Here is a 24,694-nt window from a genome sequence, read left to right on the forward strand (position 1 = left end):
GTAGCCCTTGGAGATCACCCTCACTGGAAGGAGGAGTTGAGGGAGCTATAGCATTTGGAGCTTTGTGATGAGTGTGAAAAGCCCCTTTCTGGGTGTTTGGAGGGTTGACTTGGTGTATCCATGGGTCATCTCCGTGCTGTTATAAATAGGCTGCTGTAAACAAGAGGACAAATTACTCTGACTTGTTCCAGACAGACATGCAGTACGTGCAGCTCAGCAGGCAGCTTTCTGAGTCACTGTATGCAAATGAAGCCTCCCGTGAGACTTTGCGATAAAATAGAAGAAAGCTTCTTGTTATTTCAGTAATCATGAGCCAAGTAAACTAAGGCTGCCCATAGAGCCACCCTTAACCTGAGGGAAGGACTATCTGTGGCTCCTGCTTTCCCTTCCATCACTAAAGGCACTGGAATTCCCAGGAGTCACTGGACCATCTTGATTTTGTCAACTTTTGTGTTTGGTTTGACTAGAAAATGACCTCTTAAAAATGAGCCTATCCTGTGCAGTCAAAGGAAAACTTGATCACTTTTGAGTCAGAGTCACAGTCCAGACTGGCTGCTGCGGTGCTTTTCTTTCTGGATTACCTAGCTACCAGAGCCCACTTAATGCTTAAATAGCCATTGAAAACAGTGCATGATGTCTTGGCTCTGAGCAAGGAACAGTCAGAGGAGTCTGAATAGACTGATCTGCACCAATAAAGAGCTCCAATCTGACTAAGTAGATATAGGAACAAGATTTTTCTATAAATCCAAGATACAGCCGTGCAGGATAGATGTGCTCATGGAGAGAGCTCGATATGTGAAATCGCAGGAATCATTTGAGAAAATGTTTGCACAGATAAATGTAATGAATTTCCTTTTCTCTCCTTTTGCTTTGTCATATTCCCCATCCATACAAAGCCACAGTTTATCTTTCTGTCCTCAGGAACAAGGAAGCTGCCAGGCACAAATTGAAGAGCCCACACTAGCACAGAACAGAGTGAAACATTCTCCATCATCTGTACAGATCTGACCAGCCTGTATTTAAGTTTTCTCTCTGTGCAGGCACAAATGCAATTAGGAAACCTGTGATTTCTCCTGAGCCTTGCCAGTCTGACAGCTTGGGAGAAGGAAGTGAGGAGAATGCAGGGAGTCACTGGGCTAACAGTGATCAGCAGCCACACTCAAAATGTCTGTTCAATCAAGGAGGGTGTACTGGGCACCAAGGTCTTGCTTCACTCCACAAACTGCAGCATCTCAGCACTTGGAGGCACCATGCTCATCGTCAATCAGTCTGTGACAGCCAGCACTGTCTCCACAAGCATTTAATTCCCCCTCCCACCTTTTCTGGAGTGGTAGGAACTGAAGGTGATAGGAAACCAGAGTTAATGAAAGGTGAGGGTGTCAGACAAGAGAGTTAGCCTCCTAAATGCAAGACAAAGGTAAACACAAATCAGAGCCCAGGTACTCATGGAACATTGATGGTGCCAGGAGAGATAAGTAGGAGAAACAGAAAAACGATGTATACTACAGAGTCTTGCAAACTATATATGTGAAAGTAGAGAACCACTGGCAGTATAAGGGACTGACTAGAAATGGGTAGAGAGAGATTCAAAAAGACAAATGAAGGGGCAGGCAGAAAGGAAAGTGTGGAAGAGGAAGAAACACAGTGGAATGGATGGGTATCATTTATACTGCATCCTCTCATGGGATTCTGTGCCCAAAAAAATAGAGGTGATGGGATCTTTGAAACCTTCAAAAGAGATTAAACACACAATTTTCATTAAAATAAAATGAGGTTTCTGAGTGTAAACAACAAGCTGGTCCTAAAAATTCTTCTCTGTATTCATAGCAGCATATAGAACATCAGCATGAGCTGGATGACATAGAGCCCTGCAAATCAAAGTTAGCATGGGCCCCAAACACTTCATTAAACTCTGATGCATGTACTATGCAATGTCAGTGCATAACAAGAGATTGGGCTTTTTTTCTCAAAAGCATGTATGTGTTTGTTCCCTACATGCTGTAGATAAGTTTAAATAGATGAAATTGCCACAAATTACTCATTCTAAGATTTTGGATAAGTTGCCAATGACATTACAGTATTCATACCAAGGAAACACTGTATGTTCTGAACACATACATGCTGCATTCCTGTCCTGAATTTCACCACAGATTTGCTTTCAAAGTTGCATCTGTGCCATTCCTTGAGACTTAAACCAGAAAGAAGTTCTGATGCATTTCTTAAGAAATTGTGATATAAAATTCTTTTCTGGAGGAAGCAAAGGGCTGCATGTAAGAAAACAGGCCCATAACTTCCACAAGTGAAATTCTTACAAGAGAAGTGGCAAATGGAGTCAGGTCAGCTCCCACTTAGCAGAAAGTTTCACTAAAGCTGAAAAGTAGCATCTGATAAGACATTTCTCTAAAGCCCCTTAACCTGTTAACAGGAATAGGAAAAGCTTTGAAGCGACTTTGAAGAGTTTTATTCAGTATATTGCACATAGCAAGTACCACAGCCACGTAAGAATACTGAACATGTATGGCTTTGCCTCTTGTAGATGAATCCCAAGCTAAGTGATCCTTTGAGGCTTTACATGGTATGGTATTTTCCTTTCATTTTACACTGGTGTCTAAAACTGCACATTATAGCAAGTGGTGAAGAATATGGGGGTCCTAATGATTATTTGGATTAATAAGGATTAACGTCCTAAAGACTGCAGTGGCCCCTCAGGCTGAAGCCTCCTGCTCAAAGGTTCAAAGGACAAGGGAATGCAACGATAATTATACTCTTCTGAAATAGAAGGTTTATTGTGTACAGCCAGGGCAGATGCTCACTTAGCTGTAACTGAGCTGCTAAAACAAAAGCTGTGTTTACCTGCTGCTGTTCAGTAGGTTTGGAGTCTGACAGATCTGTTTGCTGCAATGTGAGAGGAGCCATGAGCATGCTTTAGGTTTAATGGCACACTTCTTGATGAGTCCTGAAATACTGCTCTGGGAGGTGAAGAGGAGGTGAAAATACTCTTCCCTCCGTCAGAAACCATCCCTACACCATAAAATACACTTTGGCTGGGAAAAGGTGTATCACAAGGGTGTCAAAAAAAGTACAAGGGTCAAAAAAGAACCATGGACAAAATTTGTCAGATTTAACAGAACATTAATTCAAGCTGCTAGGCTTTAAAACCAAGCTTTTCTTTAACTGATTCTGTGGGAATGTAAACTGAAGCCCAGCTGATGAATCTTGGCAACTATTTTTGTATTAGTTTTTGTAAATGTAAATAAGAAAAGGATGTTCAGTAAAAGACAACCTTTAAATTAGCCCTATTTAGAAGCAGTTGCTTTTCTAATATATAGCACTTTCCATTAGCATTGTTGAGATGACTTCGTGCATACCCTGGGGCAAGTTTTAGCCCCAAATGTTCTATAATTAAATGCTAGTGTCTCGAGTAAACTCAAGATTTGGATAACTTACTTAAAGCTGCTAGCATTTAAATGGCCATGACTACTGGGGCCTTGATGTTAATGCCCCATTATCCCTCTGCTCTGGGAGTCAAGTTTGCCTGTTTTAACATCTGTTGCACCAGCAGTGGGTGCACCTACACTGGCAGTATACAGTCAGGTACACAGGGGAGGGTCTGTAGATCTCTGCAGAAGGGACTGTTCTATCAGAACCACAGTTTGTACTGGAGGGAGCCATGCTCATTGCTTCTGCCTAAAAAATCATCTTTATGTATCATATCAAGCCAAGCTCAGTAGGAGCTACCATTTTTTAAAATGTCCTAGACTCCCATTTGAATCCACCAGCATCTTTTATTTTAGCAGGAACTGAGTCAGGCATAAAATAGAGATTAGGTTTCTAACACCTAATACATTCTGAGCCAGGGAAAAAAAAATTTGCACCTTTTTAATGTCAAGATACCTGTATTTTGAAATTAGGATCTACATGCATTTTAAACTGTCTTTTATTGCTCTGGTCTCAGAAATCTTAGACTTGTCAGAGATGTAGATGCCTTCTGAATATAGAAGCATGGTGTTGTTTGCATTAGTATTTGGGAGGTATCGTAACAAGATCTTTCTTATTGTGGATCCTACTATGATTATCTCTGTGGGGGATGGTTTGAAAACTTCAGCTCCTATACACAGCAAGTGCTTGCTTGCATAGAATTTAGTATTTTAGCACTCTCTGGATTACACTGACTTCTAGGTCATTCTCAGGCATAATCTCAGAGATACTTTTCGACCTTTGAGGGGTTTTATGGGGTTTGTTTGCTTTCTGAACAGCTGAATTAGCCTGATTTGCTCTGCCATGGATTCTCTTTCATGCCTTGTATCACTGGTTACAGTGGTGCACCCTTCCATGGGGAAAGTCCAGTATTGTTTTACTGGGGGGAAGAGCCCTATCTATTTTCCTAGGCTTGGATGGAAAGCTATGTAAACTGAGGAGAGGAGAGCCAAGACTGTTTCTGTGAGCTGAGAGGCCTTTTCTTTATGTTGGTATGAGGCAAAGTCAGACTGTTCTTTGTATATGATTTTAGCCAACATTTGCATACACACATGAAACTTCTAGGTAGGCTTATTTTATAAATCTTAGTAAATTTTAACAATCCCTTTACACTTAAAGAAAGTTGTCATAAGTATTGTCAAAGTGATAAAAATCACACCACTTTAGGCAGTTTGAGTTGCTAGTGACTGCAATGTTATGCTTGGTGTTTAGAAAAGCTCTCAGCTGTCAGTCATATCAGCAGCGCACATAGGGGTAGGAGTGCTGGTTTGGACAGGCTGAAGGTAATTAAAACATCCCCTCGATAAGGACTCACAGGATGAACTCTAAAATTAGCTTGCACTTGGGGGAGTGAGCAACCTTGTGTTTCTTCCTCATATTTAAGTGTTTTCCTAGCCAGAATGGGTGTCAGAAGTGTCTGTCAGCTGCTAGGAAGGTCCTCTGTGACATACATGGGGCTGGCCCTCTGAAAGCTGGGGTAAGCCATGAATTACTACATGAATTGTGTAAGTGTAGAGGTCAGGTTATCCATGTGCATCAGCTGGAAAATAAACACCCAGCCAACAGCCACCTTTGTCACAAGATTCCTCAGTAGGCAGACACATGGTGGGCTTTGTCTTCTGTCAGACTCAGCAGGAATTCCTTCTGTTCTTTAAAAGAACTTATATTTGGCTCTGCAGATGGACAGGCTATCATTAGTTAGCAGGGACCTGCAGAAAGCTAATAAAGAGCACAGGCTGTGGTTGGTCAATACATGGACTTCAGAGAGCAAACCAGTTGAATAAATTTCCCTCTTTGGCTTCTCAGATTTGCCAACATATTGCACAACTCTCCCAGTCAACACAGATGTTTGTGGAGTCCAGCTAGAGAGACCACCAATCTTCCTTTAAATCATTAATTTTTTCAGGAATTGGGGAATAATTTTTTGCAGTGGCCCAGGGAGTAATGAGAATACCTTATCTGATCACTGTTTCATTGGACCTCCAGCCTTGGGGCATGATTTGCAATGTAATCAGTACTGCATTTATGTTTACCATTTTGTGCAGGAAGCACCATTGCTGGTACAACCAGTTAAACTTCTTCACAGGTGTATCTTAATGCTGAATTTGGAGTTGGGCCACTGAAGGTAGAGCAAGGGGAAAGTTTTCTGGATGTCTTGACCAGTGAGGAAGGTTAGCAGAAGTATAACTCAGAAGCCAATGTGATCTTTCTGTAGTGTCACCTGAAACTTTGTGAGATGTTCTCCCTCCACACTGCAGAAGGAACCAACAGTCAGAAGTGCTGTACTCGTAAGACCTCAGGCTGAGTGAAGTATCAGGAAGGTGCTGCCTTGTCAGGGCTACATGGCAGCATAGAATCTGAAGTAGCCCCTCCTATGTAAAGCCACAGGAGAGTTAAATCACTTAATGTCTCTTGTTCAAAGAAGGCTGTCTTTTTTCCCCTTGCTTCCAAAAAATATAAAACCAGACACCACTCAAATGAAGATACCACTAAGCTAATTTTCTCTTTGATAACATGACTGCTGCAAAGGCAGACTTTGTTCTTCTTGATGAAAACTGTCAATAAAAAGTTTATTTCTCTGTCTCTAACTTCCCTTTGCTTCTCCCATAAAGACCCATAAGGTCTTTACTTTCCAGTTTAAAAAGCTAAGGATTATTTCCAGTGCAGGCTAAAATCAGTCAGGATCTGATTTATTTTATGTAGTAACTTTGATGTCTCAGGTTTAGCCAGTGGTTTTCCTGTCTGCACTCCTTGCTGCTGGGGAGGTTATGGATAGGAAGTGACAGCAATGTTTCATCTCACTGTGTCCAGACACTTGCACTCTCTTCACTGCCACCCCCTGCATGTCTCTGTCATACTTTTTGTCTGTGTGTGCAGTTTTTTGCAGTGTTTCAATACTCGGGTAAGTGGAGTGTTATTTTTTCTTTTATAGGCTTATATCCATGGTTCAGTAGTATGGAAGAATGCAAGGCTCACTCTGTCTGTCTGTCATTCACTTTCTTAGGATACTTCCTAGAGAGAGACAAACTCCCTTTCTGCACACTCAGGTTTCTGGATTTGTGACACAAGCATTTAACCTTTCCGTAACCAACTCATGATTCACATATGCTTTAAAGTCATTTCCCCAACTCCATTCTCACATCTTGTTGCCTGATCCATATATAATGCTCTCTTTTTATGCAATGGATTATCCACAGTGTGTGGTTATTCCTCTTTGGGAACCTGATGCTAAAAGCCATTTCCTCTACCTAGTAGGCTTTAGCCCTTGTTGTTTCACTTCTTTCTTCATATACAACTCTGCCTGATTCACAGGCTTATCCAATGAACATGAATTGTCTCCTTCTGATTAATCATTTTCTAACCTACCAAAGTGTATTTCATGGGTTTCCATATTTTTATGGATGGTTTTTAGACCAGAAAAACATAGTCATCATCATCAAACTGGAAAAACAATCAAGACCTGCACAGCCCATCTCCCCAGAGCCAATGAAGGATTTGTGCATTGCATGTCTAGTGTTTTGTCTAGGTCAGTTTTAAATACACAGTCAAACTTCCTTAAGGAGATTACTTTTCAGGTTTATAATATTTGCTCCTTGCAATTTCCGCTTTACATTACTGGTCTTAATTTCATCCATACACCTCCATATTATTTAGCTACCCTCTTTTTTTTCTTTTTTTCTTTTCCTTTTTTTTATTTTTGTCATTGGCACCTTTCAATTATATGCAGCTTGTTTTCATGCCTTTGCCCTCATCTGATAGTCACTGGCATGTAACCAGGCTATTGCAGATGTAGCTCTTAATTTCTTTCCCTAATAGCTCAGTCTTTCCACCACACTGGTTGCTTATGAGGCTCTTCTCTGAACTGTCTCCAATCACTCTGATGAGGAGGTGCCCAGAAACAAATGTCACATTCCAGGTACTTTCACCTCAGAGCAGAGACAGAGAGACAATTGCTGTATCTTGCTGTTATGTGATGTGATTACTTAGCTTTCAATGGTGATGATTTGTCTTGGCTTTTCTCTGTGTGTTCAGTCTAGACTGTGGCCATTGTCTGTGGTTCTTTAAAAGATTCTCTTTAGAAGCCTCCAGGCCTGTTCTATTGATCTGAATTGTTCATTTTTTATTCAGGCTCCTTCAACCCCTTTCCTCCCTCTTTTTCCTCAAGTGTAGTTGTCACAAAGCTCAGTATAATCCTCTCAGGGTTGGTGTGTTTAAAATACTTCAGTTAACACTTCAGCTCCACCTGCTTTTGGAGCCAATCCGGTGAGGCCAGGATTTTTGAGGCTACTTGCTCCAATGTGTAGGAAATACTGGCACTCACCTTTAGCTAACTAAGCCTATCCAAGCATTCTTTGAAAATGTTCATGCCAGTAATAAATCTTCATGAGACTAGGTTTTAAAGTAACATGCACACTCAGTGTGGGCACTTCCCAGTCTTTGGCTGACTTGAGCCTAAATATTTCAATTTTGATGTTTATCTATACAACTGTATAGAAAGAACCAAAAACAAATGCCATGTTGAGATACTCTGGAATTTTTGAAGGTGTTCATATTCCAGTATAAATTTTGCTTTGGCACTTCCTTTTAAAAGAACGGATGTCAGGTTAAAGTAAACAAATAATCTGAGCAGCTTCTTAAAATGCATGAAATATAAAAGTCAAGGCTTCATTTCTCTCCTGTGCTCTTCACCAGGTAAACCTACTTTGTCCACGTATTAGTTGCATATTTTGATCCCTGTTGTGCTTACAAACATGGGGGTGTTTTTTTGTTATCATGTTGCTCATTCCTTAAATATTTACTCTTGACATGCATATATGCAGATATAAAAAAATAAAACTTTTGCATTTTCATATGCCAAGAGTGCTTTGGATCCATGTCTAGCTTTGGAACCCCCTGTATAGCAGCACTACTTGTGACCTTTGTGCTCACTGCAGTGTCCTGACCTCTGTGCTAATTGTAGCTTGGTATTGAAAAGACAGAATTTATGTCCTTGCTAGTGAAGCCTGTTCAGGATAAGAAAAAGATGCATACCTCTCCACTGTCTGCTAACTTTGATACTGCAAGATAAGAAAAATACACAAAATACAGTGGAAGGCACCATAAGCTGTAAACAAGCTGCTATATATATAATTGTGTTGAAATGCATATTGAGTTCTGTCTGTCCTATAGCTGAACATGGCTGTGTTGGTTCTTTTGGGCTGGTAACATATCACTGCTTTAGGGCTTTTGGTGGATATATTCCTAATAAGTGAATTGATTTGGGCACTTCTATTTCTTGAATTCTTTCTTAACTCTTACTAGAGACAGAATTTGTAACAAACATTAATGAATATATTTGATTCTGCAGATCTGACTTGTGGCATCTTGGTGATTTCTGTTTGTCATTTATCTCTAAGTAAAAAGGGTTTGGAAAAGTTGTATCAAAGTTGTGTCAAATCAGACTATTTCTTTTAGTTTTATAATTCTCTTCATTTTAGCTTTCTTTCTTTCTTTCTTTCTTTCTTTCTTTCTTTCTTTCTTTCTTTCTTTCTTTCTTTCTTTCTTTCTTTCTTTCTTTCTTTCTTTCTTTCTTTCTTTCTTTCTTTCCTTCCTTCCTTCCTTCCTTCTTTCTTTCCTTCTTTCCTTCTTTCCTTCTTTCCTTCTTTCCTTCTTTCCTTCTTTCCTTCTTTCTTTCCTTCTTTCTTTCCTTCTTTCCTTCTTTCCTTCTTTCCTTCTTTCTTTCCTTCTTTCTTTCCTTCTTTCCTTCTTTCCTTCTTTCTTTCCTTCTTTCTTTCCTTCTTTCTTTTTTCTTTCTTTCCTTCTTTCTTTTTTCTTTCTTTCTCTCTCTCTCTCTCTTTCTTTCTCTCTCTTTCTTTCTCTCTTTCTTTCTTCCTCTCTTTCTTTCTTCCTCCCTCCCTCCCTCCCTCCCTCCCTCCCTCCCTCCCTCCCTCCCTCCCTCCCTCCCTCCCTCCCTCCCTCCCTTTCTTTCTCATATATAGTTTACTCTATCAAGGCCTATTCCACTATATCTACTACTACAAAACTCGAAATTTTTAGAAAGCCAGGCCTATTTTAAACACAAGCAAAACAGGTAGGTGTCTATGGTTGTGGATTGGTGGGAAAGAGAGACCAAAATGGTTGGTCCCCAAAGTCTTAGAGCCATGTGGTTTCTTGCCTGAACTGCTGTGTGAAAAGTCTGTGAGAGTAGACAACTCTCTGAGTAGTCATAACTTCTCATCTCTCTTCCCATCTCAGGCCAGTAGCGTGGTGTTATCTCGCAGAGAATGGGCACATGTACACAACACTGCAAGGCTGCAGCCAGACAGGGCTCCCTCTCACCATTTACATGATTATGTTTGCAGGGGCAGCTTCTGTCCCCATTTGGCTGTGAAACTTTATGCTTCTTTGGAAATAAAATGCAGAAAAGGACCTTATCTGTTCTCTTCCTGTGATTTGAGGGTGGTTGAGTTGTGGAATTTCTTTTTCAAGTGTTCCTCAAATTTTCACATTCCTTTTTGTCTTTCCTGCCATTTAATAGTTTCTACATAAAAAACTTTGGGTGTTTGCTCAACACCCATGAATTAAGATGCATGAGAAGTTGATCTATTATTATCTTGATTGGTCTTACAAAGAAGCTGAAGCACAGAGTACTGAAATATCTTTCTCAAGGCCAAGCATAGATTCCCCAGAAGAGGTGTAAGTAGGACCCAGATTTCCTGATTTCCTGATTCCTAATGCTGTTCTTTAAAATAAATAGAATTCCCTTTTGACTTGTGAGAATGTTCTTTGATGGTGGTAGCAGACGTTCATATTTGGAGAATTTTTCTTTCCTTTTTGATATAATATTGTAATAATAATAATAATAATAATAATAATAATAATAATAATAATAATAATAATATCATCATCAACATCATCATTATTGCCAGATCTAAACCATTTATGTTTACATTTTGGCAGACACGAGTTTTCCGTCAAATTGGTGGAACCGTCACTTGCTGAACTTCTTCATAGCATTGAAATTAATGAGAACGAATTGAGGCTGCTTTGACTTTTCTTTTTTAACTTTATTTTTTTCACTTTTAATAAAGGAAAATCAAACTGATATGTTCCACATTTACACCTCTACCTTCTTTTACTTGATATGATTGATGGCTCTGTTTCTTACTACTCCTTTTCTATTATCACGTGTATCCATTTGCAGTGAAATACCCATCTATCTTCACTGTTGTATTTTCACACTGCAGTCAAAAACCTCATTGCCTCTCAGGCACCAATTGCAAACCCTTTTCTTTTCCATCCTTTCCTGGAGATTTGTGTGGCAGCTCAGTCTAGCTGCAGACTAAAACCTTTGCCTCTTTTTTCCTTACTCATGCCATGAAGTCATAGCTGTCTGCGATATCACAGTGGACTGCCCTGGGAAGTCTCGTGATACCTGAAGGAGAGGATTATAGCTAGGTTAACAAAGCAGTGGCAGGACTGGAATGATAAAGGTGTTTATCATACCATAAAGCATCTTGGTAATTAGAAATTTAAGCACAGACGTTTCCTGTTTTTTGAAGGAAAGCTGGAATTTTATCTGCTTTTCTCTCATGCTTCATCAAGGAAGTTCACATTTATAAAGCAAGAGGAATGAAGCTGCACTTTGTTTTTCTGTAAGAGGGAAGGGAAAAATGTGCAGGCAGGCTAGGTCTATAACATTGATTTGTAACCAACAAAGGAAATGTCTACTTATGAGACACAAATCAATGTAACCAGACTGTGAAAGTGCAAACAGAGATGTGAGAAAATTATTTGATCGTTAGTCTTCCTTTTGAAAAAAGACAGAGGGCCAAATTCTGCTCTCATTTATGAGGATGTAACTTCCATGAAAACCAGAGGCGACTTGCCGATATAATTATGAACAAAATTTTATATGGCATCCTTCTGATGGATGGAGATGTAAGGCATTAGAGTCAGGAAGAGGGCTAGGCAGGAAAGGAAGAAAGCTGTAGTAAAGAGGATATGAACCAGGTTTTGCTGTTAATGAACTGTAGATACAGAAAACATATTGATGTTCCCTCCCATGCAGAGGTGACCTGTGTGAACTGTGCACCTCCTTAATTCAGCTGAAATCTTAAAACGGTTTTCATTAACCTGAGAATTTGTTGCCACAGGCTGAGATATTTTCTTGGAGACAGACTTGTCTCCTGAGAATTATCTAATCTTGCAGATTCTAGACTACAGGGTTCATTATCTAGGAAAACCCTGTATTAACAATAAAACCACTGTATTTTGAAGGTAGGAAGAAAATTTGGTGGTCTGTCCTTTTGGCCCATGGAAAGCAATAGATACTGATTTGGAAGTGAACCCCTTTATTCAGAGCTAGCCTTTACAAAGACAATGTGCTTCCCAAGTGGGGGATTTTTTCTCCCCTGGACCTGTTTGCACCCCCAGATTTACACCCAGATTTAGAATAACAGAATTGGTTGTTTCCACGCAAAATCAGTTTCTGAAGCTGTAGGTTGACTGCAGAGTGGATCTCGGTCATGAAACCGTATCAAAACCACTGTAGCTGTGTAACAGAAAATGTTGATCTAGGATAAATTCACACACTGATTTGAATGTTTTCAGAACAAATGGATTATCTTTATGTGGCAGGCTGGATGTCAGATCGGGTGTCACCTGTCTGCACCACTGTGACTTCAGGCTAGATTAGGTATCGCCTACTCTCCTGCAGCAACACAAACTCCTGCTAATTTAACAGTAATGTGATCCTGTGCCCGTGTCCAAACCAGGTCAGATCTACACTGACGACTGAGCTGAGTCTGTTCATTAGTGAGGAAACTCATCTCGACTTCAGTTTCAGAAACACCCCCAAGTGGAGGCAAACTACCTCCTTTAGCTGCACACCCTGTTTCACTCAAGGCTACAGCCCCTCTTCAGCAGATCCCTGCTTTTGCACAGGTACTGGGATTTTCCCATATGACTCTGTCCAATTCCATTAGTGCAGTCACTGGAAAGAGAAAGGCCAACACATACATACATGCACAGTTTTAAAGGCTTGGGACTCATTTAGAGAGGTAGATATTTTTATTCTGGTTAAACTGCTCTTAATTCCTGGGGATATTGTTTTATTTATGCCACAATACAAGATTAAATCAGGCCATGGCTTCCCAACAGGCAAACAAAGTAAGTCTAAACAAATTATATTTTTGAAAGCTTTTGGGATAAGAATAATTTCGAATCTAAAATGCATTAAAGTGACATTAAATAACAACAGAAAGCTTACATTTATTACAAGTTAAACTCCTTTTTACAGAAGGAAGCGCAACAAGTTCCATGATTTTACTTTGTAAACCGAAAAATGTCTGTTTTTTTGATTTTTCTGAACTACTCTTGGCCTTTTGAGATGGAGACAAAACTCTCCCTGGCTCTTGCCCCCAACTCTCACATGTGGTGAATATTTCCCTGTGAGTGCTCTTTGTGTTGTGATATCTTGAAATAAGTGTCTTTCTGTCTCTTACATAATACATGTTGTCATCTGGAGTGAGGCACAGTTGTGCATATTTAGCTGGTTTGCTTTGTAATGCGTCATTACAAGTGACCGAAAACATGGTACAGGAAGTTGTTTGTGGGCTTTTTTTTTCATTCCTTATGCAGCTCCCAAGCAGAAAATGTTCTTGAGAGCAGATGGTACAGAAAAGTCAATTGCAAGTTCCATTTTCCAGATGCATAGATGTTTCATGTCTTCTTGAAGCCAGTTCAGATGGCTTTGGAAACCTGAGTCTAACTTTTGTTTAACCCTTTACTGGGTCACAAGTTAAATCATTTCCTACAGGAGTTTCAGTCCTAATAAAAATAGCCTGATTGCACAAGATCCATTGTGTTCTCAGATGCTTAGCTTGAATCTGGGACATAGTGTTAAAATCAGCAATTAAAATATTAATACGTGTCTTCTAGTGAAAATGCTGCAAGTTCAGCAACTGATGCACGTTCTATGGTTTCCATTCATTTCTCTCTTTCAACTTTCCAAAGAATACATTGTAACACAGAGGGGCCAATATCTGAATTTCTTACTGCTTGACAAAAGGATTACTAGATAGTGAAGGCAAATTAATTTGACTTCCTACAGAGAAGGTAAGAACTTCTTACCCTAGGGCAGTAACACAGTCAGCTCATGACTGCATGCTACTGATAAACTACAGTTTACAACTCAGTAGGCTTCTTGTTTGATTTGGCTTTTTTCACTTGCTTGGGTCTTTGGACTTTTCACTGTAGTCTAACTGCTGCTGATCTGTAGGCTTTTATTTGATAACAAATTAAAATATCAGTCCAATTTTTTTCCCCGTTGCACCCACAGAAATCTGTGGGAGATCATATGCGTATTGTTGACTAACTTAGTGGGAGGGCATCCATGAAAGTCGGCCTGACCAGTGCATTTGTTGAGTAGACCAGTCACTTTGTGAGTTCAAACACAGTCTAGGTTTAGAGTTCAGGTCTGACTTTACTATAAGGTGATCTGTAGATCTTGTTGTCCACAGATTCCAAGAAAATAGAAAGTAGGATTTCTCCAAAGATACTACCCAGCATGCAGTATGGCATGCCTTGGTCAGAGGTAGGCATAGAACCAGAGTCTGAACATCTGATCTACTAAGTTTTGATGTTTTCAAGTACTCCCAACAAACTTTCAGCAAAGATTAACTGAGCTAAGAAAGATAACAGATTTAGAAATAAAATCTAAAGGAGAACATTTTTTATTATGTCACCACCTAAGATTTTAGCTGTTTCTTCACACATGTGTTCTATTCACGCAGTGTGAAAAGATGAACCTAAACTGAACTCTCAAAGCTGAACAAATTCAGAAGTGAAACTGATTTTCCAAATACCTGGCTCCAAGACATCTCTTATAATGCGAGAATACAGAGGTTTGGGATGACTGAAATCTGGCCCTTATGTTGCTAATAGCATATAATTCAAGTTTAGATGCCCAGAAATGGTGACTGATCAGAAGAGAGGTCAGAAAGAAATGGCTTCTTTGGCAAACCTTGTGAAATAGACTAGAACCACTCCATTTGCAAACAGGCTCCCGAGGGAAGTGATCCCAACATCAATTCCATCAGAGTTCAGGAAGTGTCTGGACAGTGCTCAGTTTTATGATTTAGTTGTAGGTGGTCATGCAAGGATGACCTCCTACTGAATGGAGGTTCCGAATCCTGTGACACCACAGTAATCTTCAGAAACTCCTTCCTTCTGTACACCACTCATGGATTACGAAAAGAATAATATTTTCCATTTATAGAGAAGTTTCATCTGAAGACCTCATCATTGATTTGCAGCATTATCTATTAGCCTTGCAGTAATGAGGAGTTGCGTATTGTAATTTACTTTTCCAAGGGGGAAACTGGGAGATCTTAAAACAAGGGTTTGTCAGAACTATTAGAAGTACTTTATTAAAATGTGGGCCCTCCCTAAGAGACAGAAGGAGAGCTAACACCTAGAAAGACTCAAGCTTTCAGGACAGTATCCAACCATAGCCTTCACCATTCAATGTTCTCTTAAAACCAAACAAAGCTGTTGGGGTTTTTTTTCACTCCTTCCTGCTGCTTGGGCTGAGAAGCAAATTGCACATACCAGACTGGCTTCTCAAGGCAATAAGTGAAAATGGCATTTTAAAATAATAGTTGCCGTGTCCTGCAGCTCAGAACTGTCATACTGCATGTGAAAAGCTCACTCCTTCCCAGAAACGAGGTGTAGAAAGTAATAGCTGTATGTGTGTGTGCGTGCATGTGGATGTGTCTGGGTCTGGGACACAGAATCCCTACCTGGGAATGGCTTGCTATTATTAGACATGCAGTTACCAGGGGTTATGTAAGACAATTGGAGCTCTGTTTTTTAACGGAGACGTGATTCATGCTACTTGTAGTAACAGTAGCCACCTCCAAACGAGACAGAAAGCAGACACAGACAAAAGGCTGAAGAAATCAATGCTGGCTGAACACAGCCATCCTCCTGATACCTTCTGCTTGCAAACAGACTTCAGGTTATCAGCTGTGGAGGTTGATGCTAATTCCAAAGAGTTCTGGAGTTACTGAGCCGGTGCATCTGTATTGGAAGTGTTTGCAGGGCGTGGCTGAGGCAGCAGGAGCTGTGAGGGGTGACAGCATTGGGCACACTTTGCCATGTTCCCAGCAATGTCTCTAGTGTTCTGCAGGAGGCTGAGGGAGCTGTGAGCAGAACTAGCACTCCTACTCTATTTTCTCAGTTACTCCTGCTGGGAAAGACTGGAACCAAAACAACTTTTGGCTCCTCTGCAGTTAACACTTCTACAGACATTTTTATAGTAATGTGGAGGGAGAGTCGAGACCTGGAGTAGCTTTGAACTTCTGCCAGCGCTCTTCATTAGAGCAAATTGTGAAATCTGATTGAACTAGAATAGCTCTAAGCTCCCCTACAGCTAAGATTCCTGATCCATCTCCTATGGTACTTCTTGCTGGTTGTGGCAGAAATCAGAATATCTGCAAGCGTCCTGATAATTTTGTTCATCTGGGCCATTTTCTTATAAGATTTTCTGTCACAAAATAGCAGGAGTAAGGTAGCTGCCAGATTGTCTACAGTCAAAAACTCAATCACCTCCTCACAGAATTTCTTTCCTGATAAGAAAAAATGTTGAGTTCAGACACTGGTGGGGTGCTTATTTACAATGTCACTTTCCAAAAATAAAAGGTGGGGAAGTTGCAATCAGGTCCACTCAAGTCACTGCCATTCCCTACCATGCCTCCTCTTGGAAGATGGTGGATCTCCTGTAAAATTTCATTTCAGCATCATCTAAACCATTCTGCATAGTAACTTCTGCTGTCAAGGAAGAAGATACTGAAGATTTGCAAATGGTCTTTTTAGCACTCAGGAGACAGCCCTCCTACGTTAGCAGAACTTATCCAACAACAGAGCCAACTGCCTTCAGTTTCATTCAAAAAAGTTTTGAAATGGCCAAAGAAGAGGCCTCTAAGAGCCACAGAAGAGAGCTGAATACTGAATTACAATAAATCCCAAGAGTATAATTTGCTAATACTGAAGTAAGAATAACAATTATTGCTGTTATTTTCCTTAATGCATCATGCTGCATATACTACACAGAAACAGCTACTATTAATGTTAGTAATCATTCTCCATCAACCATACCGTGTACAGTTTTAAGAGAATAGTGAAAAATAACTCAGAGTGCCTTAAAATTGGCATTGTAGTCATATCCTGACTCTGTGTTTTCCTGGCACAGGGTGTTTAAAACCCAGATCTGAATAACGCAGCTGGCACTGACATCTCTACATTTCAGGCACACTGAAGAAAAATCCTGGTTTGATGCAGATGATACATAACTTTAAAAAGCAAATAATTATCACAAATATACATCACACCTCAGGACACACTGCTGTCAGTGACTTGACATTTCAAATGATGAGTTTCACAAATGCGCATAACCATCAGATTTGATTGAACAATGTTTTAGAATAATTCACATGCTCATCTAGAACTTTTTTCATTGTGTTTTGGCACTGAAGCATGAAACAGGAAATCTACAGTGGTTTTCTCTTAGCTTGTGAGGAAGCAAGCGCTTTGATCAGTTCTACGTACTCCAAGGCTGTAGTCAGTTATTCCTCAATGGATAATGAAACTAAAGCCCAGAGTGACTCGGTTTCTCTGTGGATCCCGTGTGATATTTTATATATAGTTTTTGACATAAATCAAACAAGCTTTCATTTGTACAGTTTGAGGCCAGAGGCAGCAAACACACAGGAAGAATGGTATGGGAAAACACGTTTGTGGTGCTTTTTACCTAGTCTCTTCACTGTGTTGGTTACAGACTCTTTAATGAATGACTGGCAAGGGAAATGTTCAGAGATGTAGATAGTCATCCAAAACAACAACAACAAAAAATTTAAAACAATTTTAATTTTTTCATAACTGACAGTAACACAGTCGTTTAGCTCAGCATACAGGCAGTGGTGGTAAAAATGTTAAAACTTAAGGAAAAGATTACTTGTCTGAGTCTTTGCCCCTCAGAATCCATGCAAATGTGATTTTTAATATAAATCTTCCTCTGCTAAAGGCAGATAAAAATCGTGCAAGCATTTTTATCTCCTTATAAAACAAGTCACATAATGAAATCTCAGGGAGAGGAAGGAATTCTATCACGAAGATGCTAAGGTTTTTTTGGCGGCAAGGCGGGTGTTCAGTTTTTCTGTTTATGTTTGAAAACCTGGCTCTTGGTGCTTCAGAAAACCAGATGTATCAGTGAAACTTTTATTTCTTAGTTTGCCTTGAAGGGGGTAGTCCTGTGACAAATGGATCAAATCTATTGAAATTTATAGCTGAAATTTATTCCACTGTCCTACATGGAATTAAATACATTTAATTAATGTAAACAGTATCTCATCATTTCCACAAGCATCAAACCATAAAAAAAACAGTATTTAATTACTTTTATCATTTACCATTTTGTATCATGTTCCATATTCATGAAAGGGTACTTCTGACTTGTGATGGAGATCATCTTTCAGCATAAGAACCACAAGCTTGGTGGCCAAGCTTGATGCATCAGGTGCTGTGCCATTGTGACCAGGCAGGACTGGGGTATGGCAAAACCAGTGTCAATGGTGTAAATCTTGATTAAATTGTTATGAGCTGAGATTACACAGTCCCTGCACCTGGGTGAAAATACACTGGCTGTTTGAAAACCTGGTTACTGAAACAGGGGAGATCTGTTCTTCGAGAACACTCAGTACTTTCTGCAATTCATCAGCATCTATGGGACGAAAGGGTTTCGGGGTTTATGCCAAAGTATTTGCAAGGACAGTATTTAATGAAATTAAAGCAACGTGTAGGGGAGGAGGAAGAAACTCAGCTCGTTTTCTTCGTATGCTTTCATTGTTTTTATTCTTCCTGAAAAATAATGTCCTTTCAGATTTCATTTGACATCTCCATGATGTTGAACAGATTCGGAGAAATCACCAATATTTTGACAGGGTTCCTTGGCAATGAAATGTTCATGAAGCTCATCTGTCATGAGCTAATCTGGCTCATCTAGCCAAAGCAGTAGCTTAGGCGGATATATTACTGTAACAATTTAATTTCTACACATTTTCTTCGTCTCTGGTGATTGCAGTGATGGCAATTCACATTTCAGTTTCAGAAACATTGGTACTAATTGCAGCACAACTGTACCTTTAGTTTTGTGAGAATCCTGTTGAAGGTAGCAAGGCGGTGTCATGTTGTCTGAGTGCTGCCTTCTTGTTAACAAGACAGTATTCTGATTGCACTGGCCATCTTGAGTGTCCATGGCTTCAAAACCTGAACCTCTCACTTGCTCCCCTCCCACGAACCTTTTGAGTTTCATGCCATAGCGCTGATGCCTTGTAACTACAGCATCAGCACATAAATGCCTGAGGCTGTTTATGCCCTCAAACTGCTTCTATTAATACTAAGTATCTGTAGAAAAGTAGCACTCAAGATTCAACAAGGCTTGCAGTATACAAGCACTACCCACAAATCAGTCTGTTCCCAGGAAAGGTTATGTAGGTGCAGTTCCACTGAGCACGGATGATTTACTCCATATTCCACACCAACATCAATAAAATTAGGAGTTTATCTGTTTGCCTCAGTCTCACCCCACTTTAACGAACTGCTTTGAAAACTATGTGGTTTCACTCAGCATTCAGTACAACTATGAAGGCTCCATAGTAGGAATACACAAAATTCCATGTTTTATACCCAGAAATGTTTTTCCAGAATAAGATAATTTTAAAATAATGGTCATGTATATAACTCTACGTACATACATAAATATCTGGTTACTTATATATATATGTCTATGTATTCATACAATACTGTTTCTTCTTGTTACCACATGTGAAAAGTGGTCTGACACACTGCCATGGTTCAGTCTGGCATCAGATTTTCATATTCATTTAAACCATTAGATGAATGTTACAGTAGGGCTTTTGGTGACTTGCTCCTGCTCTGATTAGGCCTACCAACTACTGCCATTTGGTTTCCTCTTCCAAGTAGCAGTTATCTTCATTTCAAATCAGGTGTGCAAAGTCCAAACAGTTGCTTCATTGCCAAGCATGGTTTTATCCTGCTCCGCCCCCTGCGAGGAGCAGCCAAGAGAGCAGCACACGTTCTGCTTGGGCACCTGCCATACCTGCAGGGGTGGAATTTACACACCCAACACACTAAGCATGATGAGATCTTCATTAGTGGAAAATAGGCAGCACTCAGAGTTAGATCTTAAATGAGAGGGAATGTTCTGGGCTGAGGCCTTTTACCACTGCCCCAGGTAGGAGGGGATTCAGCTTTGGAAGTGGAAAGTCAGAAGAAGAAGAGTTATCTTTTTGATCTCTTGAAACTCTTAGGCATGGCTAGCTGTTACACTGAGAGTACTGATTGCAAACAGAAAGAAATATCAGAAGACTCAACAGGCAAAAAGGAGACCTCAAAAATGCCTATTCCAAGTGCCAAAATCAAACTTAAGAATTGCAGCTTAAGAGCAGTGAAATTCTATAGTATCAGATAAAAGGCAATTAAGAAGGGAAAAAGAAACAGATGCAGATAAGTAATAGAGCGCCTGTGGAACAAAAAGTGGCAACATAATGTAGACTTTCCTACAAACTACACTGCTATTCTGGATTTCAGTGAGTACCTCTGGGACTTCAGGGGGAGATTTTTTTTTCTCAAGTGCTATTGCAAACATGGCCCTGTGGGAAATCGGCCTTTACCAGGCTAGAGCAGTCCAGCCTCTTTAAACAGTCTTTCTGTGAATGTCTAATCCATTAACAAATTCATTTCTGATTTTTAGGCCATACTGATAGTGGACATACAGCATTCCCAGTAGAATACAGAAATGAGCCATTTCTACTTGGAAATGAAGCCTTGACTACTGAGAAAAATCCATGCTTATGGCCTTCTCATAACATGTCCTGTGTTGCTAAATTTTTGTCAGTTTTTTGGCACAAGTTCTGGCCTCTGCTGGAATGGTGGCCTTTATATCTTCAGTCTATCTTCATCTCTAAGACATTGGGGTTCAATATCTACCTATAGGTAGCCAATGGCCTAACCTTGTTCATATAATGTAAATGCTATAGTCAGTCCTAGTCAGACAATGTACTTTCTCCTTACCAAGAAACAGTAAAATAGGTCTGGAATAACTCACTCCGTGCAGAAAGTCAATCCTTGAATCCTGTTTGCTGATGGCTAACACTGCTTTTTTCATCTCCTCCTTGTTGTGGCTTTAAGAATTTAATCCAAAATGCTACTCCCAGAGAGAAAAAGTGACCAAAAAGAATTTAATTTAGCCTAGACAGTCCAGTCTGAAAATATAACTATGAAAGCATCAATTAAAGCCCAACCCACCTGACTCAACAGAGCTGTAAAATATGTGGATTAAGATCAAACATGCCAAGGCACTAGTGAGTGACTTCCCATTGTCTCAGCACTGTTCCAGGACAGCAAATACGAGTAATCAGAAATGAGCTCGCAAGAAGCTCATCTTTTATTTTTTTCATTACTAGGCATCAGAAGGGAAGCATTCTGACGATTATCAGGGAAAATATTATTGCAGCAATAAAATTAATAGCAATTAACTAAAAAACTGAGTCTGCTTGACCAGGAATCACTAAAAAAAGTAACAGAATATTGTGGTACCAGGTCTCAAGCAAAGAGAAAGAGCTATTTTGCTGATATTCCCTTGCTGATCAGACATAGGAGTGCCCCTAACAAACAGGGAATACTGAATGTGATTGATGGTGTCTCTGAGCTGACAGAAGTACATCCAGGAGGAGAGACAGAAATATCCTGCAGGGAACTAATCTAGAAAAAGCCAGTTTCAGGACCAAAGTAAGCTGATGTTTATAATATTTAAGTCATCTGTACAGGAAATATGATGGTGTGTTGTGTAAAGAGCAGAGTTAGACCACTGCTTGCTTCTGTGTGTTTTAGGTAATATAATATGACAGACCACATCAGATCAATGATGCTGATTAATGAACAGCCCTGGAAAGGTAGCTAACATAAGATGAAAGGGTCAAGACACAAATTTCAGGAGGGAGAAGGAGGATCAGTGCCTCAGAATATAGAGTTATGGTCCAGGAGCCCATTAATCATCAGCATTATTATGTAAAGCACCACATCTTCTCCCAACTTTATGCCCACTGCAATTGCACTGAAGTCAGTATAAAACTGACCTAAAGTGTACATCTTAAATCACAATCTGCAGTACATCACTACTCTCATAAAAGGGACCTTCCTTAATAAAAACACTGATACAATTAATGTTCCTCACACCCTCTAAATTACCAGATAAAACTTGGAAAGAGCAAGGTGGAATAAAAGTGAGCATATATAAAATGCCCAAGTTACTATCATTAGTGGGAATATTTAAGTAATAAAGTCTGCATTTCTGGAATGCATTCATGCAGAAAATTTATCCTCCAAAATCTTAATTAAGCACACAATACCCCATGGAACAGAAATACAATGCTTTCCTTTTCTGGGTAGAAGAGCCCAGGTAGACCAGGGGAGAAGTTACTTAACCCAGTGTCACACATTCCATTCCTCTGTTGTCCTGCTTGTCTCTCCTTCTGCCCAATCTTCTTATGATTGTAGATCCTTTTCCTCTAATTTTTCCAAAGCTAAATTAAGTCTTTTACAAAAACTTGGAGTATTTCATTCTCTGTTGCAATCCCAATGTCTTAAGAAGTACCATCAGCTTTGTTGAGTTTATGTACTTAAAAAGTGCTTAACAACTGCTGAGGATCTCAGTGCTTTACGCTTATCACTCTGGAGGAAAAAGAGATACCTTCCCAGGCAATAGCAAAAAACGTGGAGAAAAATGAAGATATTTTAAGTATTGCCTTTCACAGAGATTTTTGAGCCCAGATTTTGTAGAAGACTTCCAACAGCCCATCTCTAACAACTTGTCTGCCTGACCCTTGATGTGAAGCCAGATTGAGTGCTAGGCAGTGCTACAAGAGAGAGCCACTTGGATTGGGATCCCAGAGATTGGAAGAGCAATAATGACACAAAAAGAGAGGTGACAAAATATGCAGGATTAGTACATGCAGTTCTTAGCCTTCTCTTGTGTGAAATTAGGAGTGAACTGAGCAGGAGTTCTGCTGAAGTAAAGACTAAAGACCCAATCCTGTGATTTTTCTGCTTCTAATACAAGTTGAAAATGCACATTATCTGAAGTAGGTAGTCTTTAAGGCACCTGGGATTTATGCCTTAAAAAGGTGAGCAGTAGGCAGATGAAAGACAGACTGATGTGTGCAAAGTGGATATAAGAAGCAAGGTCAGTGTTAACAGAACAGGTGGGGCGTATATGGAGGTGGGAAGGAGAGCTTGAAAGTAAGCCATGCTGAGTGTTAGCAAGGACTTAAATCTACAGAATCCTTGGGTGTTACTGCACCTTTGAATTTTAATCCTTGGTTCTGGTCAAAAGTGTCACTATTATATGTAATTCTTTCAAACTAACTTGATGTGTGTGGTTCTTCCCAAGCCCTGGTGAAACTCAGAGGTTCAGGCTAAGTTGTAGATTTTGTGTGTGTGTGTGTTTGAATTTACTTAATTTGCAATTCGAAGCAGACTCCAAGAGGGGAGATCCTAAAAAAACTGGAATATAAGAAAATGTTTGCTTGAGCCTGTGTAAAATGTAGCTGCCAGGTTTCATTTAGCCTGTTGAAATCAGAATTTAGTACATATCCCAGTCACTAAGAAACATCATCATTGCAAAATGTGTGAATTGAACATAAAACAGAATGTATATTTTGTGAAGTACATTATTACAGTGCCATCTAAAATCCTTCATTGTGTCTGTTGGTGCTCACTGGAGTGTTCCTGCTGCACAAACAGTGGGGGTTTTTTATGCTGCATTTTCAGACATAAATTCCAACTTGCACAGCAACATTAGCTACCTGTGAAATAACAATTACATCTCTTACCATTTTTCATTCACCTTCTTGATTTCTTTGATAAAACAAATAATTGCTTTTCTGGTCTGCTCAGAGTAGGCAAGATCATTTTCTTCATGGAAGTGGCACCAGTGGCTTTACTCTGGACAGGACTGAATATGCTGATGTCTCAAGAGTTCTTTGCATAAGTGAAGTGAGCAGGATTTAATTCTGCCCCTGGATGTCAATTTCAGACATGCTTCCAACATACCCACAGGGAGCCACCAAAGGATAATAAGTAGTTAACAAAGGAGGAGTTCTCTTAGTCTAGAAAGATATTCAAGTCCCCCCAAAATGTAAATACTCCCAAAAACTTAGATCTGGATGGTGGAATCACCACCTAATAAATATTGGAGCTGAGGTTTTTCTGTGAATCCCTTTCCATCACAGTCCATTGGTTCCAACTATCTCTTTAGCTCAGAAGATTCAGAGATAAAACTGCTGCTGAGCTGAATCTTTCATGCAAGGCTGGCAATAAGTTACTTCCCTGGCGTCCCTGAAGTAGACCAGGTGGCTGAGAGAAAAGTGGGGTTTCTGCTTTAATATGAGCCATGCTTTCTGTGATGTGAAGACAGCAAAAGACATAAAGGAGGATCTTTTCCTTCCTTTTCCTGCCTTTCTGTCCTGAGGACGTGTTTTTTGCTGCTCAGAACAGGACTGGCCTTGTTGTTCTGATGAGATGCACTTGAGTGCCAAGTTTGTGCTAGCTCTCTGTCAGTGCTCCGTGCTTATGCCATGGGAGTGATTGGAGTGAGTGACTTCTCAGAAGGAATCCTGCTGATAGCACTTTGGTAGTAATCCTCCCTCTCCTCCTTGCTTCACCAGCTGAGGTTGAAGGGGCAGACTGGGGTAGTTGGGGACTGACTGTGGTCATTTGCAGCCAGGGCTGAAGGGTTGAAGGGGGAATTCAGCACTACCAGGCTGCAGCCAGCTGTACTCACAGCACAGAATGCCAGCTAGAGTTGTAGCAAGTTTTCTTGCTCTCAGTAAATAATTATTATTTCCCCCTGACCTTTCCTTTTGATTCTTCCTGGTACAGACACAGCCTCTCTCTGTTCCCTGCCCCAATGAACGTCTGCACTAGGTCCAAGGCTTGGAGTAATTTACCTGAAGAGTGATACCATTTGGAAACCACTGTAAGTATATTTTATCTCTTATAAAAGACTTCTTGTTCAGCAAAAAAAAAGACATCTTACAAAAACACAAACAAACTGCAGCACCTGTGAGCCTTACTGATGAGGGAAAACTAAGTTTTG

At 40.0% G+C, this 24,694-nt stretch overlaps 1 protein-coding gene across 49 annotated transcripts in view; it reads left to right on the forward strand.

Moving 5' to 3' along the window:
* Window positions 1-24,694, forward strand: part of ZBTB20 (zinc finger and BTB domain containing 20) — a 473,003-nt gene that overhangs the window by 414,425 nt on the left and 33,884 nt on the right. For 45 of the 49 annotated variants that reach the window (XM_086882894.1, XM_086882871.1, XM_086882878.1 and 42 more), the window contains one exon: window positions 24,478-24,574. The exons of the other annotated variants lie outside the window; for them this stretch is intronic. The gene's annotated coding sequence lies outside the window, so the exon portion shown is untranslated. The remainder of the gene's footprint in view (window positions 1-24,477; window positions 24,575-24,694) is intronic. 49 annotated transcript variants of the gene reach the window in all.

Source organism: Cyanistes caeruleus, chromosome 3, assembly GCF_971803275.1.
Source record: "Cyanistes caeruleus chromosome 3, bCyaCae1.hap1.1, whole genome shotgun sequence".
In the NCBI taxonomy this organism is placed as follows: Eukaryota; Metazoa; Chordata; class Aves; order Passeriformes; family Paridae; genus Cyanistes; species Cyanistes caeruleus.